At 33.2% G+C, this 15,104-nt stretch overlaps 1 protein-coding gene across 1 annotated transcript in view; it reads left to right on the top strand.

Moving 5' to 3' along the window:
* The first annotated feature begins 8,079 nt into the window (after window positions 1-8,079).
* LOC128164795 (glutamate receptor ionotropic, NMDA 2A-like) overlaps window positions 8,080-15,104 on the top strand; it is a 66,427-nt gene continuing 59,402 nt past the window's right edge. The window contains exon 1 of the mRNA XM_052828791.1: window positions 8,080-8,212. The gene's annotated coding sequence lies outside the window, so the exon portion shown is untranslated. The remainder of the gene's footprint in view (window positions 8,213-15,104) is intronic.

The raw sequence follows: 15,104 nt of genomic DNA, 5'->3' as shown, positions 1-15,104 counted from the left end.
TGTGTTATTGTATTCTGCATTGCCTGAGCACCATTGGGCGATAGTTTAACCTGTGTAGGATCTTATCTGTAACATCACCTGTATTGTACTGTAACCACACAGGTTATTTATTGGGGACTCAATGAGTGTTATTTAGTCCACTTATAGGTCATGTTTCCTGTCATCCACACCCAATCAAATCAAATTGGAAACTTAAGGGGTTTTTTTTGTTTTGCTTTTTGAAAGCATTGAAGGATGCTTCCACTTTTACTCATGTCTTATGATGATACAGAGTATTAGTGCTTTTTCTAGACAGTTTTGCATCTCTGTTAGTATCTATTATTCCTATCCTTTTTAAAGTTTACTCTTTTTACTCATTACATGAACCTTAATCAGTCATTTAATACGAAAATACATCGTAAGCTCTTTGGCAGTTTGCCCGGTATACTGTATATTACACCACACAAGTACGCTGCCAAATACAGCGGAATAAAATGAAAACTGCCTCTAATGCAAGAACCGTAGCCTGTTGGATTTACAAGAGTAATACATTTGACTTGTCCACAAATACACACTTCATATGACGACACCTCGGATGTGTACATAAATGTACCACAACAGTAGTTACATACATGTACATAGTGAGCGTTTGCCTCGTGTTAAATAGCGATTGGTTCTAGTAACCTTTGTAGCTCTTGATGGCTTCAAAGATTAACACTTATAAAATAGGATCTGAGGTTACATTAGCATCTATATGATACAGAGAGACAATTTTCTTTTACCAGTGTATAACTGGGCCTACGTCAACTGTATAAAATAAGAAACTGAGCCAAACTAACATAAATTAATTTTTGGACAAGTTAACACCATGTCTCAACGTTTGAACTTTTATGTCAGCTGTGTGACTTAACCGATTTCTTTCACAATGGGTCAGGGATAACGCCATTTGTACTTGTTTGAATATATTTTATTGTTTATCATCATTTCATCATATCCCCATCTTAACCAAAACATTTATTTACGTATGTAACAACCTACTTTTTAATATCAATCTTTTGATAGATAGGATATTTTGAATTTCTGCATATCTTCAACCCTTACTCGGTTTATCCTATGAAAAATTTATAATTTTTATGAATGTCTTGATCATGCGTTTTTCTGTAATTGCACAAGCTTTCTGGGGCTCTGCCCAGGTGACTTTTAAGACCCATGGGCCTCAAGATGATTATTTCGTCTCATAGATTGTTGATACCATGCATTGAATTTTTTATTGAAGTTGCGATATCTATGACTGATTTTAAAGAAAGATACAATACTATTTAACAACTTTAATACTCCCCCCCCCCCCCCAAAAAAAAAAAAAAAAAAAAAAAAAATATATATATATATATATATATATATATAAATATATATATATATATATATATATATATATATATATATATATATATATATATACACACACACACACACACACACACACACACACACACACACACACACACATGTATAAGGGTTTCCATAGAACTTGTTAGTAAATATCGTCTGACCTCACAAAATTCAGGTGATTTTACCCGGACCGCTCCCCTGTACAGTTCTTCCTGTATGGCAGGTACATTAAAACAATTATTATACCCAAATTTAAACCATTCCTCCAGCTGCAAATTAAAATAGACATAGCTTAGACAGCATGAATCGTGTGTACTTTGATAGGAGAAACGTATAATAAGTATGAATGGAAAAAGACCTTTACGTGGCTCTTCAGGGGAAAAACAGCGACCAAAAATTCAATTCCAATCTCAATAGCCTCATCCGGGCTTCCGCTGGAATACAAGCCAATATCAAAGAGGACCGCGATAGAACATCAAAGCTACAACTACCAACGGATATGAAGCCATTGTAATTATGGGGTGATAAAGGAAAAAAATCCGTGTTTAAATCCAAAACCAGATGCGGACTGTGCTTACTCCGTACCCCAGTATCCTTGCAGAGATCAGTAATTGCATTGATATTCTTCAGAATTAACCGCATAAAAGAAGTCTCGGTTTTACTTAACTTGGTAAAGTTCATTATTAAGATCCTTTTACCATATTACCACACGGAGTACCGATTAATGTTTGAAATTATGACTATTCATTGTTTTTGCAGACTGGTGGTTTTTGGTAGCGGTCTGGGTTTTGCATGCAAATGCAGCATTTATTTAAACTATTGCATTAATCGTTGAGGCGTTAGTGATACCAATGTGTCCAATCCCTTAACACGGCACACAGCCCATGTGTCCGATAAATGGCGTTTTTGATGGGTAATTCTTCTTTAATTCCCCCATTTGGCAAACATGATTTGTCATCGAGACTCTTAGAAGTTCGTTTATTGAAGATGGCATTTTCTTAATGTAATCTAGCCCTGGCTAGTCCAAACGAGCCTCCGACTGCACGCCGATCTCTTATGACTACGGACATTGTTCATCTCATACATGATTTAATTATCGTCTGCTTTTTTCCAAAGACCGGTTGGTGAGGAGGTTAAGAAGTTGCTTTTGTCAGTTCTTGTTAATTTTATAGGTTTTCTCGAAGTACGATTGCATGGTGTTTTTGATTGGCAGCAAAAATGAATCAATTTGTCCATGCTTACACATGTATGTATGAATTGAGGATGGGAACATTTCTTCAATTGTTGATCGTTAAATGATTCATTTTTTTAAAGTGTGTGGAATGTTAGGTTGGTATCACATTTTCCTTAGAATATCTGCAAGTGTATTCATTTGAATTGTTGTTAACCTTGGTAATTTTGATATTTCTTTGAGTCCAGTTTTGGTTCTAAAAATAGAAATGATAATTATTTAAAAAAAAAACTGAATCATATTTCATACTAAATGTTCAAAGTTTGACCCTTTTTCGTAATCTAATTCATTGTTATCTCTTTCTATTCGTAAGCCCTCGGTCATGGACCTACTGTTAGCAATGAACTGTGCAGAACTGTCGGCACGATCTGTATCGATAAGATTCCCACTAGGGGACGTTCTTCTCTCTATTTCCGGCCGTTCAATAAATCGGCGTACCAATCGTTTCAGCTACAGAACCAGTTACACGTTAAACTAGGGAATGTAATCTGATTTGTTCGTCAAGTAGATTTTTTTCCCCTATTTAATTCAATTTTTGAGAGATTAAATCCCGAACGGTAATGAAAGAATAACTCTGTGACTCTGTTAAACGCCCCAGGTTAACAATCATTGATTTCCCATTTCCAACTAAAATTTGATAAACAATGCAACGCACAAGTTGAGATCTGATACAAAATAATCAGATTTGTGAGTAAGTTTTGTTTTGTCCGTCAATGCATGGGTTCCCTTTGACTATAGATCGTTTCGCTGATTGGTTGAATCATTCAACTTTCAGGAAGAACACCTTTTATTTAAACGGAAAACGAAGATATAAAGAGGTGGTATAGCACGCAGTCGACAAGAAATCGGTTTGCTCTTCCTGCCTGATTCTATATATAGTCACAGCTGCGTTTCAAGAGGATTTTTCTATTCTATACTACTTATCTGTAAACGCTCAAAATATACGTTCGATAGACGCATGCAGTTTATCTGTATATTGCATTTACCATAAAACATACTAGTACCGGTATTAAATAAACAAGGATCATAGCTATTGTTAAACTTTCTTTGTTTCTTGTACATTCAAAGGAAAACTAAGCTAACGTAGCTAGTATGACACCCATGCCTGATTTTTGGTAGACGAAATCTTTGTCTTTCTCTAGATGGGACACCATTAATTACCATGTAAACCGCTACCCATTTTTAGCTGTATGGCAATGCAGAAAAAAAGGCTTGTCCTAGGCACAAGGTAAAAATACCACAGCTGGATTCAAACAAACTTATGGACTCATGCACCATCTGGTCAAAGGTATATAATGGAATATACTTCCGGTAGTATAATCACCCCTACGAATGTTTTTGTCTTATATTTACATTATTCAGTGTCTTTGTCTGTGATAACACTACGTATCGATTTTGTACGATATAACCCATAATACAAATGACGCCAAATTGAGGCGCCGGCGGGGTTTGCTTATTTAAAGATTTAATCGTACGATGGCCTAAAATTATAATAATATAAGTAATAAGGAATCATTGTTTTAATATTATGAGGTGATAATTTCGGTCGGGGCGTGATCAAATCTATCATAAAGCCCTTCGGGCTTTATTGGATTTGATCACGCCCCGACCAAAATTATCACCTCATAATACTCAAAGAATGATTCCTTATTTAGATTTAGACCACGTGGTTTTATTTGACCCTTTCAGTTTCGCAGTAAAAATCCTGCCTCGTCTTTATAGTCTTTTTCATAGAATCAATAGGTACTGGTAGTCAAATATAAAATCCAGACATTTATTGATTTTAAACTTTATCTTCATTGATTAGAGGATAAAACGAGTTCTAGAAATAAATATGACAATAGAAATTATAGGGTTTTTTCAGCTATTGCAACAATCAACATGCTTAGTAGCAATCCCCCTTTCAGGATTAATTTTTGATCCGCGCCTGACCTAGTAATAGCATCAACAGTGAAACAGACTATAATATTTTATGCAGAATGTTCCTTGAAAATAGCTCGATATAGTAAGTTTTTATACAAAACAGACACCCATATTTTTTTTAAAACGCATGGTATTGCACGCCAAAAGCATCAATCATGGCTGTGATTTTATTAATCAACCCAATGTTTATACTTTCAACCACGTTTAGAGTGGTTAAACACGAACAATGAAATAAGACACATATCTTAATAGATTTTCATGTTTTAACATATATCAAAGTAGGATATGATATGAAAAATGACCAGTACTTACGTATTTTTAGAATATTATCCGAACACTTATACTTCCGCTCGAAATTTCACAGGAACTGAACAAATCTCGGTGAAGTCTCGTGAACTTTTATTCGAGCACCTCTGGATTTATTACATAGTTAGCAACGATAAAGAAAACATTCCGAACACATTCGCAGGCATGGTATTGACCATATTTTCTCAACATGTTTATAGAAATGTCGACATAGAAATGATTAGAATCAAATCACTTTATTGATCAGATGTGTATTTTGAGAATCTCTGTGACAAATTTTGATATCTGAGTTATAGGGTTTTCAGGGGGTTTTGTTCATTTCTGTGCATCATATAGCATAATATAGCATATATAAGGCGCGTCAAGCCTATCCCCTGCTATAATACATTTTTATGCTACCGTAACGGATGAGTTAATATTTTTAACTTTCATATCGATATATATTGGTTTTTAATAGTTTTTGTTGATGAAGAATATAAGGTACATGTATATTGATTATTAAGATAATTATAGCCTTGTTTGTTTACAGTTAAGTATGCCATTTGTTGTTAAGTTTTCTGGTATGTCGTTTTTGTTTTAATCTGATGAGAAGACAAAACGAACGCCATTTTCTTTGACCTGATAACCAATGCAAAAAGGCTCTACACAACTGGCCAGACATCGAGTAACCGCCATCCGTCCAGATTTTCTATTTACATTTATAGAATACTGGTTTACTGTTACAAGTCTTACAACTCCAACCTTTTAAAAGAAGAAAAATATTGCGTTAAATTACAGTAATGACTGCTCTATCAGTTGTGATTAAACGCCACCTAGCTAATGGATATCGCGTCCATTTTATGTCGTTTTTACATGCATGACCTTTGATTATTCCATCCGTTGCTAATATTTATAGAAAAATGAGATTTTCTCACATTAATTCATATCTCATAATGACTGTCTTTCTTTTGCATATTCATTGCATTATAATAATCGTCATACGGCCTGAACTATTTGATGTTGTAGGGCTATTTGTCATATAGAATTACTTTGGGGGTTTTGGTGACCACGAACCATTAATTCAAAGGACATGCGGTGTTTCCTCAAGGATAATATGATAAGTTAACAACCTCGCACAGCACATGAGTTACAAAATAAAAACAACAACATTGAAGAAAAAGCAATACCATAGACACACATTTTACCATTTAAAATGCAATAATACATGTATTAGAGTCAAATTGAACATATTTTATTGTATAAAACATTTACTAAAGGGTTAGAAAAAAGTTCAAACAATTTACAAGATTTTCTTCTTATTTTAGTGTCATGGAAACAATGCATCAGCAATATACGAGTATTGATAATTCAATGAAAATTAGGCTAATTTAGATTAGACGTTCGTACAATTCAAGGTAGAACAATGCGTGAACTAATATTGAAAGGAATTTATCACTTTTAAATATCTGACGATTTTGCTTTAAAAAAAATATTCATGCTTACAATTCACTAACATACCGACTTGCACGTTAGACGTAAGACTTATCCATCAGATCTACCTTAAATATTTATGTATGATTTTAATGATTTGTTAAGCTATAAACTATCATTTAATGACATAAATTACAGTATATTCCTATATCTTTTTTTAATACTAAAACTCAAAGCACCGATTTCATCACTTAAGGAGACTGGCTGGTCAACAAATTAACCATCAGGTCTGCCATTAATTTTGAGATATGATTTGTTAAGCTGTAAACTGTCATTTAATATTTACATTTTTCAGTGTCTTTGTCTGTGATAACACTACGAATCGATTTTGTATTTACGGTCCAATAAATTCAAATGACGTATCGTTGGGGCGCAAGCGGAATGAAATGGAACTCAAAGAAATGGAACTCAAATAAATACGTCAATATTTAATCGTACAATTGCTAAAAATTATATAAATGTAAGTAATAAGGAAGCATTCTTTGAATATCATGAGGTAATAATTTCGGTCGGAGCGTGTTCAAATCTATCTTAAAGCCCTTCGCGCTTTAATGGATTTGATCACGCCCCTACCAAAATTATCACCTCACAATACTCAAACTATGATTCTTTATTCCTTAAGTAAAGGCATGTTTCAAAGATTTTAGCTGTTGAAGTTTTGTACTTTCCAATAACCTTTTATATAGCTCTTCTTCAAACGGAGATAAAAGCAGTCTAAATATGGCCACGACCATCCAGTCCTCTTATTCGTCAATGACGATAACATCTATTTTAATCTTTCATTGAAAACCCTTACGGTTTTATTGCTACAGTGTACTTAAAGTTAGACTCCTGCATGTAACAACATGGCCTTTTAATAAAGGCCAACAGGGGTCATTTCTACTATCGGAATTCACCATAAAATTTTTCATAACTGGCAAAATAAACTATTTTTAAAACAAAAATCAATCCTTAATAAAAATATTAAAATCTAAATCATTGAAGCCATGAACAATAAAACATTTAAATCTACTCAAACTATTATAATACTATTATATTAATTATTGGAATGTAAAGAGCACAGCACCTAAATTGAATATTCTATATCTTCACCTTACTGACTTCTTCCTCACTCTCTAATTTGCCAGCATCATTGTAAAAATCTTACTATCGGATCAGAAGCCATATACCAAAAGCCACGAGAGGCCATTAAATGTTCTTCATCGTGCCAGCACCTACCGATGAAAGGCCACTAGAGGTCCTTAATGGTGCCCGCTCCTACAGGTAAAGGTTCCGTTATCGTACCATTACCTACTCCAACACGGGACCTTGATGCGTTCAGATACCAATTAAATACTCTTAAAGCTCAAAACACTCTAAAAGTAAAAAGAGAATCAGACCTACATTACATCTTGACAAGCAGTCATCAGGTTTAATTGGTCGCAAGCTTTTATCTTACTTTTAATATAGAATCTTTATAGTTCACATTACATAAATATCATTTAATTGATTCAGAATTCTTATTTTCAGTTGCGTTTCAATCCATTTTTAGAAAGCGCTCGTTTGGATCTCGGTACGATATTTGTTTTTATTATTTGCTGGAATTCTCTTCTCTTCCAGTTATATGTATAGAATGTACAGTATATTTGATTAGTAAAATGCTTATCGGTTTTGAACATTTATTCGATCACGTCATTCTCACTGCATTCTGGGATATTTATATCTATACGGTCCGGGAGCCCGACAAAATATTCACAATATACCGAACATGGTAACCCTGCCAAATCGATACGGACCACGCACGGGAGAATCAAAAGTGCTCAAATATTGAAACAGTATATTCTCCTGCCAAAAGAAATCTTGTTTAAAATATACAGCTCATAATCTAAAAGTATCACAATATGGATACGAATTCATGCGCAAAAACCGTATGAGGTAAGGCTTTCATTATGTCTTTAAAAAGTAACGCATCTTTATTTAGTAAAACCCTTTAATATTAAAAAGAAGATTTTTTGTGTGTGATAGCAAGACATATTCATTTTTTCTGCTTAAAAAATATTTCTTATAAACCATGCAGAAGTTTTTCAAATGGGGGATTGTAACTGCAGAGGCAGATTAAAAAAATGTAGAAACGTTATTATTTCATAATTATCGGAGTCGCAGTAACGATATCAAGTGAACAATTTAGGAAACAGAGAACAATTTAGGAATCAAATACTTTAAAACATATTTTATTCATTTATTTTATATAATGATTTATTATTTGAGGGAAAATATATGAATTTTAGGAAATTCTTAGGCAGATCTGTCAACATCTAAAACGCGATTAATGCTCATTTTTCTCAATGCCAAACCTCTCTATTTTGGCTAAGCTTATATATTGATGTAATATAATATCTTTGAACTTTAATAAATGTGGTATACTTCGCGAAAGATCGCTTACTTGTAATATCCTTATAACTTCCTATTGTTCGGCAAATTGTTCACTTCTATCTGCATTTGCCCCTTCATTTCAACCGATAACTAAGAAGAACATTTGGAACTTGATTGAGAGGGCAGGCATGGTTAAGCAGAGACCTTCGGTAACCCTAGCCCCATTTGTGTAAATCCCTTGTCATTTCATTATCTCCGTTTACACAGAAAGTTTGATCTTTTAACGAGAAGGTTTTTGATCGAACCGGATCAAATGTTTTGACGTGAAGTTTGTCCATACTATCTTGTAGGTATAATCACGAGGAATAATCATAGGGCTAGCCATTAATTCGGATATTGCCCAAGTATTTCCATATGATATAATTTACATCTTGCTTGCACGAGTCGGATTCCGTTATTTTGATTGGCGATTTGTAATCATTTCAGGAATACTCACAGGTCAATTAATTTTCATATCCAGTTATCATGGAAGCATTAAATCCGATTTGATGTCTGAACGCAATTTATTCCAGGAAATGACATACCAATCAATGGTTGCTGTCGTACAATGATCAAATTTATGTTATTTAAAGTAACTGTCTGAAAACGTGTAGTTTTTAACTGAAGGTTTATTTTCGTATCTGATAATTTTTTTAGACTAGTATAATTCACTTTTACTAGGAATCATGTTTTGAATAATTTACTTTGGTACATGCAGTGGTTTGCCCAATCCATTTGTCCATTCAAAAAAGAAATAAACAGGTCGAGAATAATGTTGTAAAATCATTGTAGTTTTCAGTTGGATATTTATAAACTATACCCCAAAATATGCAAAGTTTAATGTTCTCAAGTTGAAAAGAATGGAATAAAAATTAAGGAATGACAACTTACATAGAACTTCAATTATCTTTAAAAAAAATAATAAAAAATGAGAACAATTGATCATTCACAATCCTTTGATTTACGTACCGTATAACAAGTCATAATTTATAATTTTTTTAATTGATTTAAAGTTTCTTTATATGCAGTAAATCAAAATGATCCGCCCAAAACACAAGACAAAGTATTGCAATAGTTGAAGCGTGAAAAACCGCAAGAAATAAAGTTAAAAAGTAAACAGGAATGTGTTGTAATTCCGGACAGAGCTGTGAAGTAATGTCCTCTGTTGTAATTACGGACAGAGCTGTGAAGTAATGTCCTCTGTTCACGAGGCGAAGGATGCGATAGGGGATCATTTCCTGAAATGGTGTGGAATAGCTGTTTGCTGCAATTCAATTCTTGGTTCCATGGGGACGAAGTTTATGGGCCGTACATCCAAGCCGGTAATAGCAAGACTCTACACATGTTCCCTGCGCAAAGGCATTGTCTGTGAACGTTAAGTCTTGGCCAGACTTCTGAGTGATTTGGCCCATTCCGTTTATGGTTACAAAAGAGAGCCAATCTCCCAGGAAATTTGTTATTCAAAGTTATGGCCGCACGGTACAATCAATTATAGTTTTCGCGATATGATGCACCACTGCTTCAGACATGCTTGGTCAGTACATGTTGCAATGAAAACACGATAACTATTTAAAGGTTATGCACACAGAGAGAGAGAGAGAGAGAGAGAGAGAGAGAGAGAGAGAGAGAGAGAGAGAGAGAGAGAGAGAGATTGTTTAAGAGTTTTTTTATGATTCTGCTTATGATTTATTTTTGATTTTTATACTGTTTATAACTATAAATTATTTATTAACTCTCCATGGAACTTAAAAGATGACTTAAGATTCAAAACAACATCAAAAATCTTAAGTAACCATAATAAATTGATTTATTATACTCATCAGGACTGCGCCATACTTCATCCTAAGAACTTGAGATTGATGAATTGAGATGGAATTTTCCTATTAGTGATAAAAATTCCCAGGAAACGTAAAGAACAACTAAAAATGAAAGAATAATGAATTTGTTTTCTGCTCTGGTTTGAAACAAATTCATTTGAAAGTCCGTCTTTTTTGTCCTAAAGTTGTCAGTTTTATTATTTACTGTAATGACACCGATAAAACGTATTGCGAAAACATTGACGGTTTTCAAATTCGTAATGATTAAATGAAAACATATAAATATAAAGAAATTTAAATCAAAAGGAGGTCCAGTACATTATATTTACGATCTTTAGTAGTCATTGACCTTATGTTTGGACTACTACTGTAATTAATGTACTGAAGTTATGGCGGGAGTTGATTTTATTGATTATCATTTATTTTGATATCAACATACGTTATTTCGCATGACAAGTAGTTTCTTAGCTGTATTTTAATAATTACGCACATTGTTTTCTAACCTGAGTATTATCGGGCTTTTGCGACAAGAATCCCGAGCTGTAGACGGACAAACCCATGTGTATCACGTTGTGTAATTTCAAAGATAGAATTAACGCCATCAAAATATACAATAAAGTATGTATCAGTAATCGAAATATTTCTGGAAAAGTGTATCAAAGCAATTTTTAACACACAAATACTAATAAGGTCTAGTATACGCCAGTACTGGTTCTATTTTTAGATTAGATAGTATGTCGCTACTCTGGCGTAGGAACGCATACGACTACAAAAATACCTAAATTGTTCGTACTTTTAAAAGCTGACTATCTTTAAGGATGATGTTTACTCAGAGTGAAAAAAAATTCCACTGATGATAATGAAAAACCAACTATTGTGTGTTATAGACCTTTTATTGTAGTGTTATTTTTCATTTTCAAAAAAGTAGGTCAATGACCTACTTTTTGAGTTAATGGCCATTGTATATTTTTGGAAAATGAAAGGAAAATCACTTAAAATTTTACACTATGATTGAGATTTTCTTAATTGTGAAAACAATACAAATTGCTCAACACTTTTAAAAATAAAATACAATTTATGAATGGCAGTGACACTAAATACATACAAAGCATTAAGTTTTCCTTCACAATTTTTATAAATATTCCAGTCCGAATTTCCTCTATCACTTTTCAAATTCCTACCCATTTTTGATCCAATTTTACAAAAAATTGAATGATGATAATACAAAAACATTTATAGTATTAAGCTACTTTTATTGGTCTTTTTCTGTTGGCATATAATTTATATGAGGTCAATGATCAAAATTTTGAGATATGGTGTCTTTTCTCGTTTTTAAGCATATTTCAATATTTTTTAAATTCATGCCATACGGTTATCATAATGAATAAATGAGGTAAAACTACCAGAAAATTTGCAAAATTATATAGACTAAAATATAAAATCTTAACTTTTAATATAAGAGTACTTCCAAAAATGTTTTAGCAGAAAACAAAATCTGCAATATTTAGTCCGAATTTCCTCTGTTTGGCTAAAAGTCTATTTTTGTTTTGGCATAATTCCATAATGTAGTAGAATTATCGAATGTTATGTCAATAATAATTCATTTCACAGATACTTTTTGTGTTTAGAACAAATTTTACTCATGACATTGAACTTTATAACAATCCGAATTCGAGAACTCAAACCCTGAGTAAACAACACCCTTAAGGTATCTCTAATTAAGTTTCCCTGAAAAACAGTGCTTCTAAATACATTACATCGAATTTATCGATTATTCTCAAGTACTTTGTTTCGTCAGCTGTGATGATTTGTGCTTAGGTCCAAACACTGTTTTACTTCCGGTTTGCCAGAGTTACAGTATGAGAGTTGATTCACTCCTAAAATGATTTGCATATTCAAGTTCTAATATTTCAGTACAGTAACTTAAAACTAATAATACTTTTTTGAGTAGATTTTAACATGGAAATTAATAAGTATAGATAATTTACAGGTTCTATTTCGCCCAGTATATGTTATTTTTGCCATTTCATACTTATAACATATTTTGGCTTCCGTTATAATTTTGCTATTACTCTGTTGTATTAAATGAGACAACTGTCATTTCATTTATTGGCCCTCGACAAATAAAAGACGGAACTTGCGACAGATCCTCGGCAAAGTCAAATTCACAGTCTGGTTTTTTTTTTTAACAATCATTAGATTATCTCAATACAAGGATGGGTTGCAATTTAACCTTAAGTTTGTACGGGAAAGCATTGCTGACAGTTACCTATTGATAATTTGACGTCATCATAGACATGTTTCGTATTGGTATAATTTGACTGGAGTCCTGGAGAACACGACCAAAACAAAAGGCTATAGTTTGTACTTGGATGAAACGAAATACATGTTGCTTGCTGTCAAAACAAGTCAGTGTAATGATCTTATGTACACATTATTAATATCTCTGTATCTTGCCTTTTAACTGTCAGATGCATCTTCACAAATACCTTTGGGAGGTTTGTTTACATATGCACGCAGCTTTTTTGAACATTAGTTCTTGTATTTGAAACACTTGTTTAAAGACACACAGAGTAAAAGGGAAAATTCAAGTTTGATAAGTGAAAAATAGAGATATTCACACTACACCGTAATTTGTTGGGTATTGAAGTATGGCTTTAAAAATGTTTTTCTGTTTAGTCTGGAGGTTAAGTCGCCCAAAAAGCTTTTAAAAGTATTCAAGTTATATTAATTGCCCGCTTTGATGGTACACTTACTGTCGGGTACCACTGATACTGTTGTTGATCGTATCACGTTAGGTGCAAAGTCAGTTTTTATATGTGGATGTGTATCATCAATAACGAAAAAACCCAATTGTTCAATATTTTCAATATAGAATTTTAGAATGTCTATAAAGAATCCAGCAGTGACAAATGGATAGTCTTTTTAAAGAGCACAATCTAAATCTTTTATTTTTTTTATCTGTACTGAATTTAGCATGTCTCCGAATTTAGCATGACTCCGCCAAGTATGTCACGAGGGACAGCATTTTCTGTCCAACAAAATTATCGCTACTCTTTTCCGATAGCAAAAGAAGCCATGGTTATAATTGGGTTTTTGTTTCAACTGTAAAACCATTTACATCATATCACCCTTTAGGTGAAAAAAACAACCAAGGGTAAAGCGTGTCAAGTCCCCTTACATGACCAATCGCATCACAGCTTTAACCCTGACTATATGATGGATGAAATCAAAGTATTATAAAGGAAAGCGGATGTTTTTTAATTATTCCCTTATTATTTTCTATTCTCCAAAGGATCAGGAATGTAAGTTTCTGTATCAATCAAATATGACAACATTAAAAATGCAAACGAGGATCCTCTACGATAAAGATTCCTTAATCCTATTTTGTATAGATCTAAACATGTGAACATGCAACTTGAGTGCGAATTTATTTTCGGTATCATTTTCTTCTTGTATTTTTTTCCCTAAATTAACCACAGTTTTTTCCTTCTCTTTGAATAAGGTCTTCATATTCCCTTTATGACTATAGAAAATACAAAGATAGCTGAAAGATATTTCAGAAGGCCCCGAATGATAACTTTACACTAAATTATACACTTTGCTGGTGTTATGAGCTCTACTGGGAACGACCGGCGCCAGAGCTTTTGACGGGCAGCGTTCATTTTCCCCTCTCAGTTTTGCGAACGGAATCTAACACAAGAAGACAAGGCTATTTATGTGAGAATATTTGTTAATAAATATATTGATTTTGAGCTACAAAGTTGACGAACATTTCATCTTCGTGTATTGAAGTATATTTGTTTTGCATAATCGACTATTTTTTGTATTGTCTGGAATAAACAAGCGGATTCCTGTATGTTTTAAGCTATGATTCAAGATATTTATAAGATAATGTTTGGAAGAATAAATCACATTTCCAATAACTTCAGGTGTTGGTATAGTTTTAAAGATGCATACGATATCCGATATAATACAGTTTAGAAAATAAAGTTGGTCCATCAATGATAATTGTCACTCATGCATAAAGAGTGGTCAGATTTCCGTTACCGACTTGATATCGAAATTGTATGACTTCAGCTCAATGTAAAACAGATTGTTTTTCTTTTCAGACAAAACACTTCAGCAATTAAGATTATTTTTTCATCAAAATTTCATTTCTCAGTATTAGGCAGGCACGCTTAAAAGGTTCCATACGCCATGGCATGTAGAAGAAGGCGATATTTATATAAAGAAAAAAATTAAATTTTCTTTGAAAAGTTATTGTTGTTAAGTGTTTGCTCTAAAGACTGTAAGCTTACTTAAAAAGCTAAACTTGTTATAATATGACGCTAGATACTCTTTGCTATGAAATCAACGAGCCCCTGCAACTCGTAATTTTGCGGAAGTGACACAATTTTAAAACTGCTCTTGTTTTAGCCTATTTCCTGCCCTTGCCTACCCATAATGCTCCGCAAATGTATGGGCAGGCCAGGGAAACAGGCTGCGCTTGTTAAGAATTGTATTTTGTACATAAATACATCCACTAAAACAGACCAAACATGATAGCAGACTGTTCATTTTGTTGTGCATAGATGCAGACTTTACCTACACTGATT

This window comes from Crassostrea angulata, chromosome 10, assembly GCF_025612915.1.
Source record: "Crassostrea angulata isolate pt1a10 chromosome 10, ASM2561291v2, whole genome shotgun sequence".
Classification (NCBI taxonomy): Eukaryota; Metazoa; Mollusca; class Bivalvia; order Ostreida; family Ostreidae; genus Magallana; species Magallana angulata.
This window is presented reverse-complemented; position numbering and strand designations above follow the sequence as displayed.